The sequence below is a fragment of the Papio anubis genome, chromosome 5 (assembly GCF_008728515.1).
Source record: "Papio anubis isolate 15944 chromosome 5, Panubis1.0, whole genome shotgun sequence".
Classification (NCBI taxonomy): domain Eukaryota; kingdom Metazoa; phylum Chordata; class Mammalia; order Primates; family Cercopithecidae; genus Papio; species Papio anubis.
In genome coordinates, this window is record NC_044980.1 from 139,637,751 (window position 1) to 139,654,527 (window position 16,777).

The 16,777-nt window shown below is 39.2% G+C and overlaps 1 protein-coding gene across 10 annotated transcripts in view; it reads right to left on the reverse strand.

The window, feature by feature from the left end:
- PPP2R2B (protein phosphatase 2 regulatory subunit Bbeta) overlaps positions 1-16,777 on the reverse strand; it is a 472,301-nt gene that overhangs the window by 313,976 nt on the left and 141,548 nt on the right. For 3 of the 10 annotated variants that reach the window (XM_017960027.3, XM_017960022.3, XM_017960025.3), the window contains exon 1: positions 7,157-7,754. The exons of the other annotated variants lie outside the window; for them this stretch is intronic. The gene's annotated coding sequence lies outside the window, so the exon portion shown is untranslated. Of the gene's footprint in view, positions 1-7,156; positions 7,755-16,777 lie in introns of those variants that run through there. 10 annotated transcript variants of the gene reach the window in all.

The following is a 16,777-nucleotide window of genomic DNA, read 5'->3' on the forward strand; positions in this document are numbered from 1 at the left end:
CATCCCAATTTTGCCCCTTGAAATTTGCTGTACTCTGCCAAATAGCCAGAAAAAAAATTTTAAAAATGTGAATCAGATCATGTCATTCTTCTACTTAAAATTCTCCAATGTCTACCTCCTGGACTCAGAGTAAAATTCAAATTGCTCACCCTGGCTTCAGTGCAAAACATTCTTCTTATAGCCCTTTGCATGCCCACCTCTCTCTCATACATACATCATCTTCCCCTCCTACTCAATAAATCCAAAGAAGTCATCCTACCTATTTACACACACACACACACACACACAAACACGTACACATGTGTGCAATTTACATACCCCTCCCCCATTGCTATTCCTTCATAACAATTGCCACTTGTGAAATTTCAGCATTCCAGGCATTCATCCCTCTGTCCTGAAGATGTTGTCCCTTTATCCTAAGTTTAGTTGTCATACTCAGGTGCAGATTTAGAGAAAGAATCATTGTATTTCCTTAATGACTGACTCATAGATTCACTGGCCTTTGTTCCTTTCCAGGATACCATTCTATTTGGTTTATATATTATGCTACATTCTGAGTCACTACAGCAAAAATCACTGTTGTTGGGTCCTTCTTCTCTGCCCAAATTCTTGTGCTTGCTTCCTCCTTGCTAATATTTAAAAATCATTAACCAAGACAAAAAAAAAAACCAAAAAACAAAAAACTTCTCCATTTCAACACTGTTACTACATCTTTCTCTTCTCATCCTTTTTTGCAATGAAACTCTTTTAAGAAAACTTACTGCCTCATTACTCTGAATTCTCACCCTCCAGGGCTGATGGAAAAGTCATGTTTTTAGAAACTGGACTTGTAAGATGCATGACTTTCACTTTGGGGCGAGCTATGTTTCCCGTTAAACTAAAAGCTCCTTGAAGACAATGCATTAGTATAGCATCTCTAAAGAAAATAAAAAATTGTATCACTTTGAAGAGGTTTGCACAGCATCTGACCCATGGTTTGTACTTAAATATTGGTTTTGAAACCACATTAACCACAACAAAAAGGTGCAAAAGGTTAATACTTTTAAAAGGCATTTCAATTTTTGAGTTATTCAAGTTCTTTTCAACCCAGAAGAGTGAAAACAAGGAAAATCCTAACCACACGTTACCACCTTTTTTTTTTTTTTGACTGCTCAGAGAAAGTTCTATCTCTTTGAGTATATAGTAGGTCTCATTATATATTTAATCAAATGATTTCAAGTATGCATGCTGGGCAGAGAGTGACAGAGAGAAATAAAGCAAGTGATTTTCCTTCATTCTTCTTTATCTGTCTTGGTTGCTGTCATACTCCTACAGCCAAACCCAATATCTGACACATGACTGGCACCTGAGATATGTGAAATAAATGAATGAATGTATGCAGCTAATACATGACAGAGTATTCCAAGCCAGGTTTTTTTCTGATTAAAAGCCTGTGTCCCACAACCAAACTGTATTGACTTCCCTCATCCATCTGAGTGAGTTCATACTCATTCAACTCCAAACAACAGCTCCAGATCCTTGCTATGTAGTTGAGTGTTTAATGTTTGATCTGTAGACTATGCCAGAATAGCAACTCTACAGGCTAAAAGCTCAGTAGTTTCAATTTTGTGACTTGTAATATGAAAAAATGTTGGGCACTGAATTAAACATTTATTTAGAAAATTAAATTAAACCAGTTTGCATATCATGGCAGCCACTGATATAGCTCTGCCTCTTAATAGCTGTGTAACTTTTGATAAGTTACTTAACATCTTAATCATGAATTTGCCCATCTAAAAAATGGGCTTACAAATATAAGTAATTACCAAAGATATCTTTGTGAGAAGTGAAAAAACAAAGGTAAACTGCATAATATGTGGCACATAATCAGGCCTTAAGTGAAGGTTATAGCAATTATTACAAATAATCCCTACATTATAGGAATTATTTGGGTTTCTGAAAAGGTGGCTTGGCAGAAAAGATGAAAATCTCTTCTTTTGAGTCTATTTGCTCATTTAAATTTAGTGGCAAAAGCAAGCTGCATCATAGTTACTCCTGTAATAACCAGCGACATGGGCTCTACACCCTGCCTGGCACAGGCTGCCTTTGCTGTGCACTGTAAAGCCTTTACCAGGCCCAATGCAGTGGGAAGCACAGAGTGGGTGCTCAAGAAATGCTTGTGTCTTCTGGTGCCACTTTTTGATCCTTGCTGTATACCCTCCTCAACTGCCATTATCTGTGTTTGTGCTTTTGTCACCAAGTGCCTGCCTCAGTAAAAGGTCATTCCTTGTATAGCATTATATATGAGCCTCAGAGCCAAAAAAAATGTTTATTCTGCTCGTTGGTGTCTATCAGTTTAAGAAATCCATTTTATAAGTAAAGATCTTCATTGATAGAGAGGTGCAAAGTTACGCCCAAGGGCACACAATTAATGGTAGAGTTGGTTCTAGAACCTAATTGACCTGGTCCCTTCACATTTTTTATGAATACGATGGGTTACACATAAATAAACAATGTATCTTCTGCCTCACAGTCAATATTCTAATACCACAGTGGCTGACAAAATCAAGCATTTCAATTCTTTAGTCCAATCTTATTTCATAATCTATCTGTAGCAAGTTCTGAGGTGAAGGAATGTGAGCAGTCTAATGAACTTAGAAATGATGAGTTTTGCTTTCCTCACCTTTTACTGAGTCCTGTTGTTTTATTTGCTACCCAAGGATGCAAAGTATTTATTTCACAGTAAAATGCCAAGCAATCTGACATCTCCTCCTGGTTAAAACAAAGTCATCTCAATGCAGATGGATACATGTCATTATGCAAACTATCTGCTTTTCAGAGCTGCTGCCTCAAACTTCCTGCAGTAAGATGTCCCCTCATACTCCCTGCAGTACCCCACCCCTGGCCCTGGCTTTCCTTGAAAACATATAATCTTGTCTACCTGCATTTTTGTATGTTTAGGCTCTAGCAAAGAATCCATTATGAAAATGACAGAACTGCCAGAAAGAATTATGACTTCACTGCTTAACAAGCTGTGAATTCACTGTGGAGGTAGCAAGGCAGAGAAGCAAAGAAACAGGAGGAAGAATATACCTGAAGGAAAACTCGCCTTGGGCTTCGCATTACTGCAAGTTGAGAATGGTTTTCCCAGCCTTTCAGGATTTACATGTTTCCTCCACCACAAACTACTTAAGTTTCTTTCCATAGTGCGGGGCAGGATTTTTACCTTTTACCTAAAGTTGGTAATACTAAGAATGATGAAGTTGATGATAATGACAGTTTGAATTTATTGAAAGGTTAATAGGTACTAATAGTAGGCTAAGCATATGTGCATATTATTTTATTCAATACTCACAACTTCTCTATATAGTACTCCCATTTAAATCCTTAAGGACTTCCCGTTGCCTTTAGGATAAAGTCCAAATGTTTTAACACAGTTTATGAGACTCTCTAAGATTCCATGAACTTTCGCCTCTCTCTCAACTTCATCTAACACCACTCTGCACCTTTCTGGAATGGTCTGGTCTCATCTATACTTTTGGTTCTTCCAGTGTTTATACTTTGTCTTGCTTATAGGCCTTTAAATACATTCCCTTGTAACCACATTACTCCTACTAGTCACCAGATTATCTCATACCTCCCTTTAAGACCTTACTATTTTTTTTCCTAGAGAGGCTATCTCCAACCCCTAAGCTAGTTAAGTTTTCCCTGTTGTTTGCTTCCAAGGTTCATTCATGGTGAAAAAAGAGGAAAAACTCTTTTGTAACTCTATACTTGAAATGACTATTTAAATATGCACCTTTTCTGTGAGATTTAACCTCTACGAAGGCTGACACCATGTCTTCTAATTCACAGTTGTTTCACTAGCCTCTAGCTGAATGCCTGACACAGAGTAGACTTTGAATAAATAATTAGAAATCAATCATATGCAAAATCTATATATGAATGTTCCCATTTATTAGATGAGGAAACAGGTTAAGAGGAGTTAAATAACTTGCCCAAAGACATAGTTAGCATATGGTGAAGCCAAGCTTTGAATCAAGAACTGATGTCAAAACTCATGTTTACAATTACTCTATAACACTGTCTTCTCCAAATTCCCTCCAGTTATCACAGGAAAAATAAAGTATATTTCTATAGGATATGTGTCTTACAGAAAAATTTGGTAGAAAAAGCTCCCAGGATTCAGGGACGTGATCTTTCTCCCATCTGATTTCAGAACTACATAAAATAAGCTGGATGATTTAATATCTTTCTGCACCCTGGGCATGATGGTATACCTCTCCAAAATCTGGTTTCTGCTTCTCAACTATAGGTGGTAGTGGATAATAGGCAACCTATAGCTACAGCTGTTAGTCCTTCCCACAGATCAACATGCAAAAAGGAAAGTGAGTTTCTCACATTCTAGAGAGATGTTGCCCAGGCAACAAAGACAAAGCCAGAGCAACAGACCACCCAGCTGAGAGAGGCTCTGTCTTCCGCACATCCTCCCATACCAGTGCCTACTTTTGTGGGGCAGCAGATGACTATGTTCATACACCCTTTTAATGGGGTGCCCCTGAAGGACTCACCTGCCCCAACTGCACACAGTTGGCAAAGACATCTCCATGAATAGCCCAAACAATAGCTCCAGATTCTTGCTATGTAGCTGAGGGTTTAACGTTTAATCTGTAGACTATGCCAGAATAGCAACTCTACAGGTGAAAAGCTCAGTAGTTTCATTTTGTGACTTGTAATAAGAAAAAAATTTGGGCACTGAATTAAACATTTATTTAGAAAATTAAACTAAACCTGTTTGCATATCATGGCAGCCACTGATATAGCTCTGCCTTTTAATAGCTGTGTAACTTGACAAGTTACTTAACATCTTAGTCATGAATTTGCCCATCTAAAAAATGGGCTTACAAATATAAGTAATTAACAAAGATATCTTTGTGAGAAGTGAAAAAACAAAGGTAAACTGCATAATATGTGGCACATAATCAGGCCTTAAGTGAAGGTTATAGTAATTATTACAAATAATCCCTACATTATAGGAATTATTTGGGTTTCTGAAAAGGTGGCTTGGCAGAAAAGATGAATAATCTCTTCCTTTGAGTCTATTTGCTCATTTAAATTTAGTGGCAAAAGCAAGCTGCATCATAGTTACTCCTGTAATAACCAGCGACATGGGCTCTACACCCTGCCTGGCACAGGCTGTCTTTGCTGTGCACTATAAAGCCTTTACCAGGACCAATACAGTGTGAGGCACACAGTGAGTGCTCAAGAAATGCTTGTTGAAGCTGTCAACCATGGGCCATGCAGGCAGTTTAAGGCACAGTAGGCATCTGGATCTTTAAAGGAAATGGTACTGTTCTAAGAGTCATTGAGTTCTTCAGGGAGGGCAGTAACAATGTGCCATCTGATTGCTTTGTTCAGAAGTACTTTCCGACTGAGTTACCCTACTAAAGACGCTGTTCTTTGCTGCATAACCTCATGACTGCCAGTCCCTGCTAGGAAGTGGCTTTTCATGATGGCTTGCTGGTACATGTGTACATGGAAGGAAGAGGCTGGCTACAGGGGAGAGAGCCCCAGAGCAGAATGAAGCTCCTGCCAACCTGCTCCAGCACGCTGCTCCAGCACACTGTTGTGTCCTTTTATGCTGTGTGTGTGTGTGTGTGTGTTTGTTTTGTAGGGGAGTAGGTGGGTACATCTGCAGTACCCCCTACGTTTGAAAAACAGGTCTGAATCTCATAGAATTCTATTAGAAAATCATTCCTCAAGCATAACTTAATTTTCTGAAAGTATTTTATCCTTTCACCACCAAAACCTCTTTGGAGAGAATTAAAATGGAAAAATGTGTAAATAAGTACATCTCTAAATTAAACCATTTCTGCCTGAGCAGACCTAATTAGCCTTTTCTAGGGTGCAGAGTACAGTATGTTGTCTCTGGTCTTTGTTCTTCAGTAAAAGACTTCAAAGGGGAAAACTATTCTAGAGTGAGTAGCCTCCAAATGTTAATTTTGCAAATCTAACACTAGTGACTCATTAATATTTGTAAATCATCTAGATTTTGCTATTTTGAAAAAGAAACCCCAAGTGCTAATTAATAAAAGATATCATGTCTTATTAACGTTCACATAGTAATTACCAAAATCACAAATTCATCTGCTAAGCAGTCAGCAAACAAGACAAATGACTGTGCTCAGTTGAACAGATTATCAAATACCTTTGGGAGTACAACCTAATAGCCCCAACTAAACCATGAATCAAGCAGCTACTCCTTTTGCTACATGGACAGGCAATAACAATTTCATCTCTCATGTGAGGCGGGACAGAGCAGTGGAGACATCCAGCAACTCGCCTTCTCTAGAGCACACGTGCTTATGCAAGTGTCAGTGTTGCTCATGTATCTTTCTCTTACAACCTTTTACTGACACTTAAGATTTCATTTCTTAGCGAGACATGAGAAAAGACTCAAAAGATGTCACCTAAAGTTAGACATCATCCTGCTAGCTTCTGCATGTAAAATACATATTGGTGAGCCTTCTCAGCTCTCAACATGGAGAAGAAATTTCATCTTCCTGTGAACTTCTATATCAGTTCATCTCTGCTTCTCTTCTGACACTCATTACCTGTACACATTCCACACCTCCTCCCCTAGAAAGGCATCTCAAGAACACAGACCATGTCTCACTAGCCATTCAAGTATAACAACAAGTACTACTACTATTAATTAAGATACCTACCATTTCTTATGACTATAAGTGTGCAAGTCACTTGGATGAATGCTTTATTTAACTTTTATTTCTTCTTGTCATTTAATATTTACAACAGCCACTTAAGGTAGGTTTATCCTCACTTTACCACGAAGCAACTGAGGCTAAAAGAGGCTGAGCGACAGAACTGGGATTCATCCCTAGGTCTGAAAGATTCTAAAGCCTTTGCTAACCTGTATGCTAAACTGTACCTATGCTAAACTGTACCTGTCTAATATGGTGCCTAGTTGAGGGTTAAGTACACAGCAGACATTGATAAATGGTAGAATGAATGAATATCTTAATATCAATTAGCTTCTGCATCCCCTTGGTAGTTAAGATTAAACCTTTGCAGTTTCTGCTTTTCTGTTTTCTTCCAGGTGTGCGTGATATCAAGGATTATTGTTAGTACTGTGTATCAAAATGAAAGCTCTCCTTACCTTTTTTATATCAGAAAATAAACACCTCTCCAGGACTCTCCCTCCTAGTTCAGAGTCTGCCAGGATGATATTCACTATTGGACACATTTGATGGCTTTTCATTTGTGTTGGTGTTACTCACATGTTGGAGTAAGCTAGATGGTAGGAAGCAGCCTAATGTTCTTGGCACCTCCTCCCAGCTCTCTTCAACATCCTAGACTCTATAGCACATGGGGCGGGGAGCTCAGGGTCTGGTGGCCACTGACTTCACAATAGTCAATGTTTCCTATTGGTGGGGTAATGGGCTTTTGCTAGTTTAACCCTCTCAGTACATAGCATTCTCCCACTATCCTGGTAACAGTACCTTTACCATACAGCCCACGTGCTTGGAGGAAGTACACCCTACTCTCAGTTCTAGAGTAGAACTCTGGGTGGTTTAAGCCCATCAGCACATCCGATTGGCTTTGCTGCAGTGATTAGTTCAAATCAGAAGACTCAGTTCAGGCCAGTGAGAAATAAGGAGGTGTTTGCTGGGGCTTCTGGGAAAAAATCCTTCCTGGCTCAGAGAACTACGAGGGAAGAGGTTCTCTCTCCCTGTTGGAGATTCATGTAGAATAATAAAGATCCAGAAGGTACCGGAAATAATTTTGGAAGTATAATGGAATCCAGCTTTAGGAGTAAGCGAAATGTCATAGAAAGCCAAGAAGAAAAATGTAAAAAAAAAAAAAGCATTTGATGACATAGGTGAGCCATCATATAATCAAGCCTTGCTCCAAGGCTTTGACAGCTCCAGGTGTTTCAGCTACATGAGAGTCTACATTTCTTCTTTTTTTGTTTAGCCGGTTTTGAGCCAGATTTTCTCTGACTTGACACTAAAAGATTCACAATATACCTAGGTGACAACTTTGATTGTTTCATGCTCATCCTCATATTTACTTTCCTTTTTTCCAGAAAAACAAGTATGACAGAGGTCTGAAGGACCAGGGAGGACCACTACTAGCTCATCACAAACTTGAAGCAGGCAAAATGTACCTGTCAGAGCCTAAGTAGAACCGGATTGCATGATGTATGGCAATGATCTTCCAGAGTGCTATCAAGAGTATTTGACACTAGTGAACTGTGTTTGAGTCGATTCTCTCTATGGCAGTCACAAAGCCTAATTATGAAAACATGATGAGATCATTGCGCAGTTAGATCATTGCACCATTGGCATTCCTAATAAACAGATCAGCTTAGCCCAGCACAATCCCTAGTGAGTTTGTGGGAAATCCTTCTTGGGTTTCACATATATTGAACATTTTCAAATGAATTAATGAATGGTAGGAGTGCAAATTAATTCAGCCATTATTGAAGACAGTGTGGCAATTCCTCAAAGACCTAAAAGCAGAAATACTATTTGACCCAGCAATCCCATTACTGAGTATATACCCAAAAGAATATACATCATTCTATTATAAAAGACACATGTGCACATATGTTTATTGCAGCACTATTCACAATAGCAAACACATGAAATCCACCCAAAGACCCATCAATGATGGACTGGATAAAGACAGTGTGGTACATATACACGGTGGAATACTATGCAGCCACAGAAAAGAAGAAATGGTAGTTCGTTCCTTTGCAGGAACATAGGTGGAGCTGGAGGCCATTATCCTTAGCAAACTAACACAGGAACAGAAAACCAAATACAGCATGTTCTCATAAGTGGGAGCTAAATGATGAAAACACATGGACACATAGAGGGGAACAACACACACTGGGGCCTTTTGGAGGATGGAGGGTAGAAGGAGGGAGAGGATCAGGAAAAATAACTAATGGGTACTAGGCTTAACGCCTGGGTGATGCAATAATCTGTACAACAAATCCCCATGACACAAGTTTACCTATGTAACAAACCTGCACTTGTACCCGTGAACTTAAAATAAAAGTTAAAGAAAATATCAGGTACTTAGATAATGATGTTCTTCTCTGACACCCCCGTGCTGTCTTTGCTTACAAGGACAGTTGCAACTGAAAAGCACAAAGTCAGCACAGATAAGGGAATTACAGGTTTCAACGCAAAACCATCTGCACCAAAGTATAATGGTAGCTGCCTAAAGTTGAAGTAACACCTTGGATCTGGTCTCTTGGACTTCTGGTTGTGAAGGATGGGCCCTTCCCAAGTACTGGAGATTTTGGGTACAAGGATAAGAAAGGACAGGACAACAGGGAGGCACCAAAGGGGGTTTATCCAGAGAGTGAGAAAATGGGATACCTCTTGCTTTTTATTAGGGCCAGCTTCATGGATGAACAACTTGCCTAGTCACACAGGACCCTGTGGTCAGAAGGGCCTCCTTTTTTAGCTTTATGATCTGCTTTCACCATCCTGAAATTTGAAATACTTTTTGAATAACGGCCCATACATTTTCATTTTGCTTTGTGTCCAGAATTATGTAGGCCATCCTGCTTGTTATAGATTTTTAGTTCCCTCTTCACTAAAAATCACAAGGAGCAAAAAGAATAACAGTTCTACCAAAGACCTGCCTTAGATTTTCTGTCTTTTGTCTTTCTACTTGATTGCTTTCTTTGTTTTGAATAAATATTTTTAATGTGCCATTTAAATTGTCCCCTTAATTTACCATATTTTCATGTTATTTTCTTAATAGTTGCTCTAGGATTACAATATACATTTTATTACTTTTTAAAAAATGTTTAATTACACTTTAAGTTCTGGGATACATGTACAGAATGTGCAGGTTTGTTACATAGGTATACACGTGCCATGGTGGATTGCTACACCTATCAACCTGTCATCTGCATTACACATTTCTCCTAATACTATCCCTCCCCTATCACCCCATGCCCTGACAGGCTCCAGTATGTGATGTTCTTCTCCCTGTGTCCGTGTGTTCACATTGTTCAACTCCCACTTATGAGTGAGAACATGCAGTGTTTGGTTTTCTGTTCTTGTGTTAGTTTGCTGAGAATGAGGGTTTCCAGCTTCATCCATGTCCCTGCAAAGGACATGAACTCATCGTTTTTTATGGCTGCATAGTATTCCATGGTGTATATGTGCCACGTTTTCTTTATCCAGTCTATCATTGATGGGCATTTGGGTTGGTTCACAATATGCATTTTAATGTATCATGATCTTCTTTTGGTTAACAGTAATTTAACTCCAGAAAATATAAGAACTTTGCTCCAATATAGTGCCATTCCCTCCTCCCTCCTTTGTGCTATTACTATCCTATACACTAAATCTATACATGTTACAAACCCAATACTACAATGTTAAAATTATTGTTTCACACAAACCTATGTCTTTTAAAGAAATTGAGAAAAAATATATTTTATGGAATCTTTTATACTAACTCACATATTTATTATTTACAGTGCTCTTCATTTTTTTCCTGTGGATTTGTGTTACCTTAGAGTACCATTTCCTGAAGGTCTTCCTTCCTTCGGTACATCTTGTAAAACAGGGCTGCTAGCAATACATTTGCTCAGTCTCTGTTTATCTGAAAATGTCCTTATTTTGCCCTCATATTTGAAGGATAGTTTTGTTAGATACAGAATTCTTGTTTGACATTGTTTTCTTTTTGCACTACAGATTTGCCATTATTCTTCCTTCTGGCATCCTTGGTTTTAGATGAAAAGCCAGCTTAATTGCATGGGTGCTCGCCTTTCTATGGTGTGTTCTATTCTTCTTGCTGCTTTCAAGATTTTCTCTTTGGATTTGGTGTACAACAGTTTGAAAATGATGTGTTCAAGTGTGGATCTATTTGTGTTTATCCTGTTTGGGTTTATTTGAGCTACTTGGGTATATAGATTAATTTTCTAAAAAACCAAATTTTGGAAGTTTTGGCCATTATTTTTTCAAATAGGGTTTTTGTCCCTTTTTCTTCCCTCCTTCTGACATTCCCCTGATGTGGTGGTTTTTGTGCTTGATCTTGTCCCACAGGTTTTTGAGGGTCTGTTAATTTTACTGCAGTCTGTTTTCTCACCATTCTCTAGATTGAGTAATTTCTATTGATTTATAGTTCACTGATTCCTTCTTCTCTCTCAAACCTGTTGTTGAACTCTCTAGTGAAATTTTTTTTATTACCGTTATTGTACTCTTCAGTTATAGAATTTTCACTTGGTATTTTTAAAATAAATTCAACATCCTTATTAAGAATCTATTTGTTGATCTCTTGTTACCCCACTTTTCTTTCATTCTTTAAGCATGGTTTGCTTTAGTTCTTTGGAAATATTTATAATAGCTGCCTTGAAATTTTTGCCCACGAATATTTGGTAACACAGAGTTTCTATTAACCGTTTTTCTTTTCTTAAGTATGGGCCACGCTTTCTTTTCTTAAAAATGCGACATTTAAGATAACACATTGCAACTACCCTGAATTCTGATATTTTTTTCCCTTGATGGTGGCTGTTGCTGGTATTTTGTTTGTAACTTGCCAGGACTAAATCCGTGAAATCTGTTTCCCTAGGCTACTAATGCCTATGCTAGTTTAAAATATATATACATTCCTGATTTTATTTTTTATTTATCTACTTTTTTTTTTTTTTGAGACGGAGTCTCGCTCTGTTGCCCAGTGGAGTGCAGTGGCATGATCTCAGCTCACTGCAAACTCCACCTCCCAGGTTCACTGCATTCTCTTGCCTCAGTCTCCCACGTAGCTGGGACTACAGGCCCTGATTTTATTTTTAACCTTGGCTTGCTAGAGTTTGCTCCTGTGTCTGTACAGCCTTAGTGGTCAGTTCATGATTGAACATCATTTATGTTCAAACACCTTAAACCACTAAGGTTTCCATCCTTTGCCCTTTTTTACCTATTTTCAGGTAGAGGAACATATACAAAGTTCAGGCTCTTTTCAAGCTCCCCTGAGTCTGGTATCTGCTGGACTTTTTTGAGTCTCCTATGCACACACATTGAGACTTTGGATTAACCAGAAGCATATAAAGGGCTTCTGTCCCTTCAGTCTCCACTGCCCATATGCACAGCCTCAGCCAGCAATATGCTGTCTCTGACCACAACCGCAACTTCAGGCTGCTGGAGCCGATGGCCCTTCCAACTCACTCCCGTCCAAGATGATCATTTCTATTGACAACTTTGCTTGGTGTCTGCACTGCCCAGCTCTTCAAACTGGTTGAGTCTCCTTCAACATCTACAGAGAAGCTACTGGTCATCATGGCTTGCTGTACGTTGGCAGAACCTATAGGCTGGGTTGAGGTGGATGAGAGGAGGCCTAGGTCAGAACATCTCAGATTCCCAGTGTTTCTGAGTGATGTCCCATGCTTTTAAAAAAATAAACACTTCTCAGATTGTCACAGGACTTTGGTTGATTTCCAGAGCACAAATAGTTGAAGTTTCCAACTTTCCATAGCTCTATCACTGCATTTTGGGAAGAGGATTTACCCAACCTCCTCCTAGAGTCATGGCTAAAAGTCCACTCTTTGCCTTGGGTTTTGACTTGTCTCTCTCTTCTTCCTTCATTGTTCCCCTTTCACACACTTAAGTCCAACACATGCTAGTGGCTCTAGAGCAATAAAATCTTTCTTGTGTGTGTAAGATAACTTCAGCAACAGATTATTTAGTACGATTGATATAAACCACACAGATTAACTTGCAGCAAGTCAAAAGCATTCAGTGAACTCTCTAAACACTGCTTGCCATATATCCTCGGGCTTGTGGCCTTTCCTGCAGGCAAGGAGTGGCAGATATCTGATGCTGCCTGCATGCTGTTACACCGGTCACAACTCTAGCACACATCACTAAATGACTGTGACTTTCTTCCCCACTAACCCTAGACATGGTCTCAGAATCTTCCTCAGACAGAACTCCAGGCAGCCATTATGTGGTTCAGAAGATGAGACCTCATAGTCATACCTTCTTCTTCTTTTTTTTTTTTTTGAGATGGAGTCTTGCTCTGTCACCCAGGCTGGAGGGCAGTGGTGCGATCTCGGCTCACCGCAACCTCTGCCTCCCAGATTCAAGTGATTCTCCTGCCTCAGCCTCCAGAGTAGCCAGGATTACAGGTGCCTGCCACCATGCCTGGCTAATTTTTGAATTTTTAGTAGAGATGGGGTTTCACCATGTTGGCCAGGCTGGTCTTCAACTCCTGACCTTGTGATCCACCTACCTCGGCCTCCCAAAGTGCTGGGATTACAGGTGTGAGCCACCGTACCTGGCCACCTTCAAGTCCCCAAAGCTGAAATGTATAATTCATCACACTATCTGCTGTGCTTCCACATATCAGTCAAGGCTTGGGGTTGGTTTCCTGAGGAACATGTCTTTTTTTACTTGTGCCTCAAGCTCAGCTCCTGTGACAGTTTTTCTTCTGAACATTTGCACTTACTCCTTTGGTGATTTCATCGATTTTCATGATTTTAAATCCCATCCATTTATTGGCCCTTTTCAGGTTTATGTACTTTTTAGATCAGATCTCTCCCCCAAACTCCAACTCTCTACATGCCATCTCCACTTAGAAATCTAATGGACACCTCTAAGTCACCATACCCAAAACTGAACTGTTCCTACCTGGGGCGTCTTCAACCTATAGGCTTTTTCCATCTTGACTGATATTCATTCATCTGCTCAGATGCTCAGACCAAAAAAAAAAAAAATCGATTTATTCTTAATTCTCTTCATTCTCTCTCACACCATCAGGAAATTCTGCTGGTTTTACTCTAAAAATAAATCAGAACCCTGTGCCTTCTTACCACTGTCACTGCTACCATCCTAGTCTGAGAAATACCATCTTTCACAGGACTATTGCAACTGGTTTTACTACTTCTAACTTTGATCTCTCATATTCCATACTCAACATGGCACCCAGAGTGATCCTTAAACCTTGGTATACTATACTCAACATCGTAGCCAGAAAGATCCTTTCGAAAAATGAGGCTGATAGTGTTAGTTTTGTACTCAAAACATTCCGGTGGCTTCCCATTTCGCTTAGGGAAAAAGCCAAAGGTTTTCCAGTGACTTACAATACTCTACATTGTCTGTCTTGCCACCCTCTTCAATTCACTTATCTTTCACTACACTGCCTCTTACTCTTTTCCAGCCTTGCTGGCATCCTTAATGCTTCTGGAAAACATGATACTGGCTTTTTGGAGCCTTTGCATTGGCCATTTTCTTTTCCTGAAATCCTCTTCCTTCAAATATCCAAGTGACTAATTCTCTCACTTCCTTCAAGTCTTTGCTCAGATGTCACCTTCTCAATGAAGCCCACCTTGTATTTATAATTGCAAACCCTATCCTTCCCATCTGTGTGTCCCCACTGCCCCCCTACCTCTCTCCTTCCACATCCCTCTCACTCATTCCCACATTTCTATTCTTTTCATAGCATATTACTTTTTACTATATGATTTACTTATTTCCTATCCTTAATGTTTGTCATCTGTCTCCTCCTTCTCTAGAATGTAACTCAAAAAGGGTGGGGACTTTTGTTCAGTGACATATCATTTCACAGTTTCTAGAAATGTGCCTGGCACGTAACAGACATTCAAAAAACATTTGTTGAATGAACAAGTCAGCGGCAGATCTATGGTTCTGATACAGTTTTAGAAAACATGCACTGAATGTGAGAACACTTTCCAAAGAAATGTCAGGAGAAGCATAGTTAAAAGAAATGTCAAGAGACTCCATGAAAAAGAAGAGTCCGTGACAAAAAGAAGAAAAGAAAAAAAATGATTGGGAAATGATGGATATAATATAGTTATCTGGGTGAGTCATGGGGTACATTAGCATATTAAAAGTTATGAGAAGTCCTACAGGAAAAAAATGGGCTTAATTTTATTATTTTAAAAAAATTCAACACAAGCTCAAACTTCAAAAAAAAAAAGATTTCTATATCATATTGTATAAATAAAATAAGCAGCAATTTTGCATGTGGGCTCTGGAGATAGACTACTAGGGTTTATATCTTGGCTTGCCATTTACAAGAGTTATTTGATGTCTCTAAGCCTCAGCTCTTTTATCTGTAAAATAAGGTAGTATGTATATTACAGGTTTGGGGTTAGAATTAAGATAATATAAGTAAACAGTGCCTAATACATGGTAAGAACTCCCACAATGTAAAAAATTAAACAATGATCTAAATGCCTGTGATCTACCAGTTATTATCCTTGACTCTGGGGATACAGATTAGAAATTGGTCCCTGGTCTCATGGAATTTATGTTCTGCAGGCAGAAGACAGATTAGAAACACATAAACCAATAGATGAACATTTTCTGATAGTGGCACTATTATGAAGAAAATAAATCAGGGTTATGTGATGTAAAGAGTGGAATGGAGGGCTGCTTCAGACTGAACAGTCCAGAAGGATTTTCAGAGAAGAGGATGCTTATACTGAGAGCTGGTCAGTGAGGAGCCAGTCAAGCAAGGGTCTCTCTGGAGGAACAGCAGCACAGGCAGAAGGAACAACAAGGACAGATGTGTAAAGGGAGAAATAAGCTTGGCTTGCTCAGGATTAGATAAAAAGTCCATGTGGCTGGTCATGGGGAATACTGGAGAAAAATAGCATTTTTTTGTAGCTCTAAATAACACTAACCCCTCTGGGTCTTTATTTGTGGGATGACTTTTTGATTTATAATTCTTTCTTGGGGGAAAGAAAAGAGGCTCTGGAGGGATTGTGGCAACGACCCTGCGGTCTGGAGGGAAAGAGAGAGGCAATGGTCACAGTTCTATGATTCAGGGGGAATTGACCAGCCTGTTTTGAATAGGCTTCCTGGGTTAAAGTGGTAATCTTTTCTCTCCACCATTCACAAAAAGGACAGTGGGGTTAGGTGGACATGAAGTGTCAACTCAGAGGATAGGGGAATATGAATTAAAAATGCAGAAGAAAAGGCTTGTACCTGGGACTCACTGACGTTGTGGTTTCTCTTGAACCCCATGTTCTCATTCTCGTTGAAGCCTAAGTTCATTTATCTTTGTCGATATTAGAATTTTATGTCTAAAATTTGTTTTTTATGTATTCTCACCCCACCTTTCTCTTTTTTGGAATGCAGAGACTAGTCTCTTGGGTGTGGCTAAACATCCAGGAGAATGCTCAGCAAATACCACATGGTATTACTTTTAACTTGCAAAAGCTTAATTGCTCACCATATTATAATTAAGTCCTTTTCCATACGTAAAGTCCCCCTCACATGTCCAGAGAATGTAAATTCTCACTGGTGTTCACCTGACCTTGACAAACTAGCCTGAATATTTTGTTCTCTATTGTGCTAAAGATAATTTTTTTAGTGCTCTTCTCAATGACTATAGTTGAAAGGAGGAGAAAGTGATATCTCTGTAATGCAAGCCAGAGCCTTCCGCAATAATACATTGGCAAGTGGCAATGTGATGAAAATGTTTTATGTAGGCATGCTTTTGTTTCCCATCTTAGTGTTTCTGAGTGCAGATCCAATCTGCTCATTATTCTTCTGCTACACAATGGGAAATGGAGGTAAGAAGATTGCTGACCTCCCTGCAGCTTTGAGACAAAATTTCTTGACTGCTAGCTCACAATAGGCCTTCTTGGAACCATCCAGAAATAGCACCCTCTCTCAATAATCTCTTCTTTCTAGATGGGCAGTGCTGTTTTGATCAACTTAACCGCAGTCAAGGGTACCCTACCGCACCAATTCAAAGATTTGGGGGTTGACTGTTTGCCTAT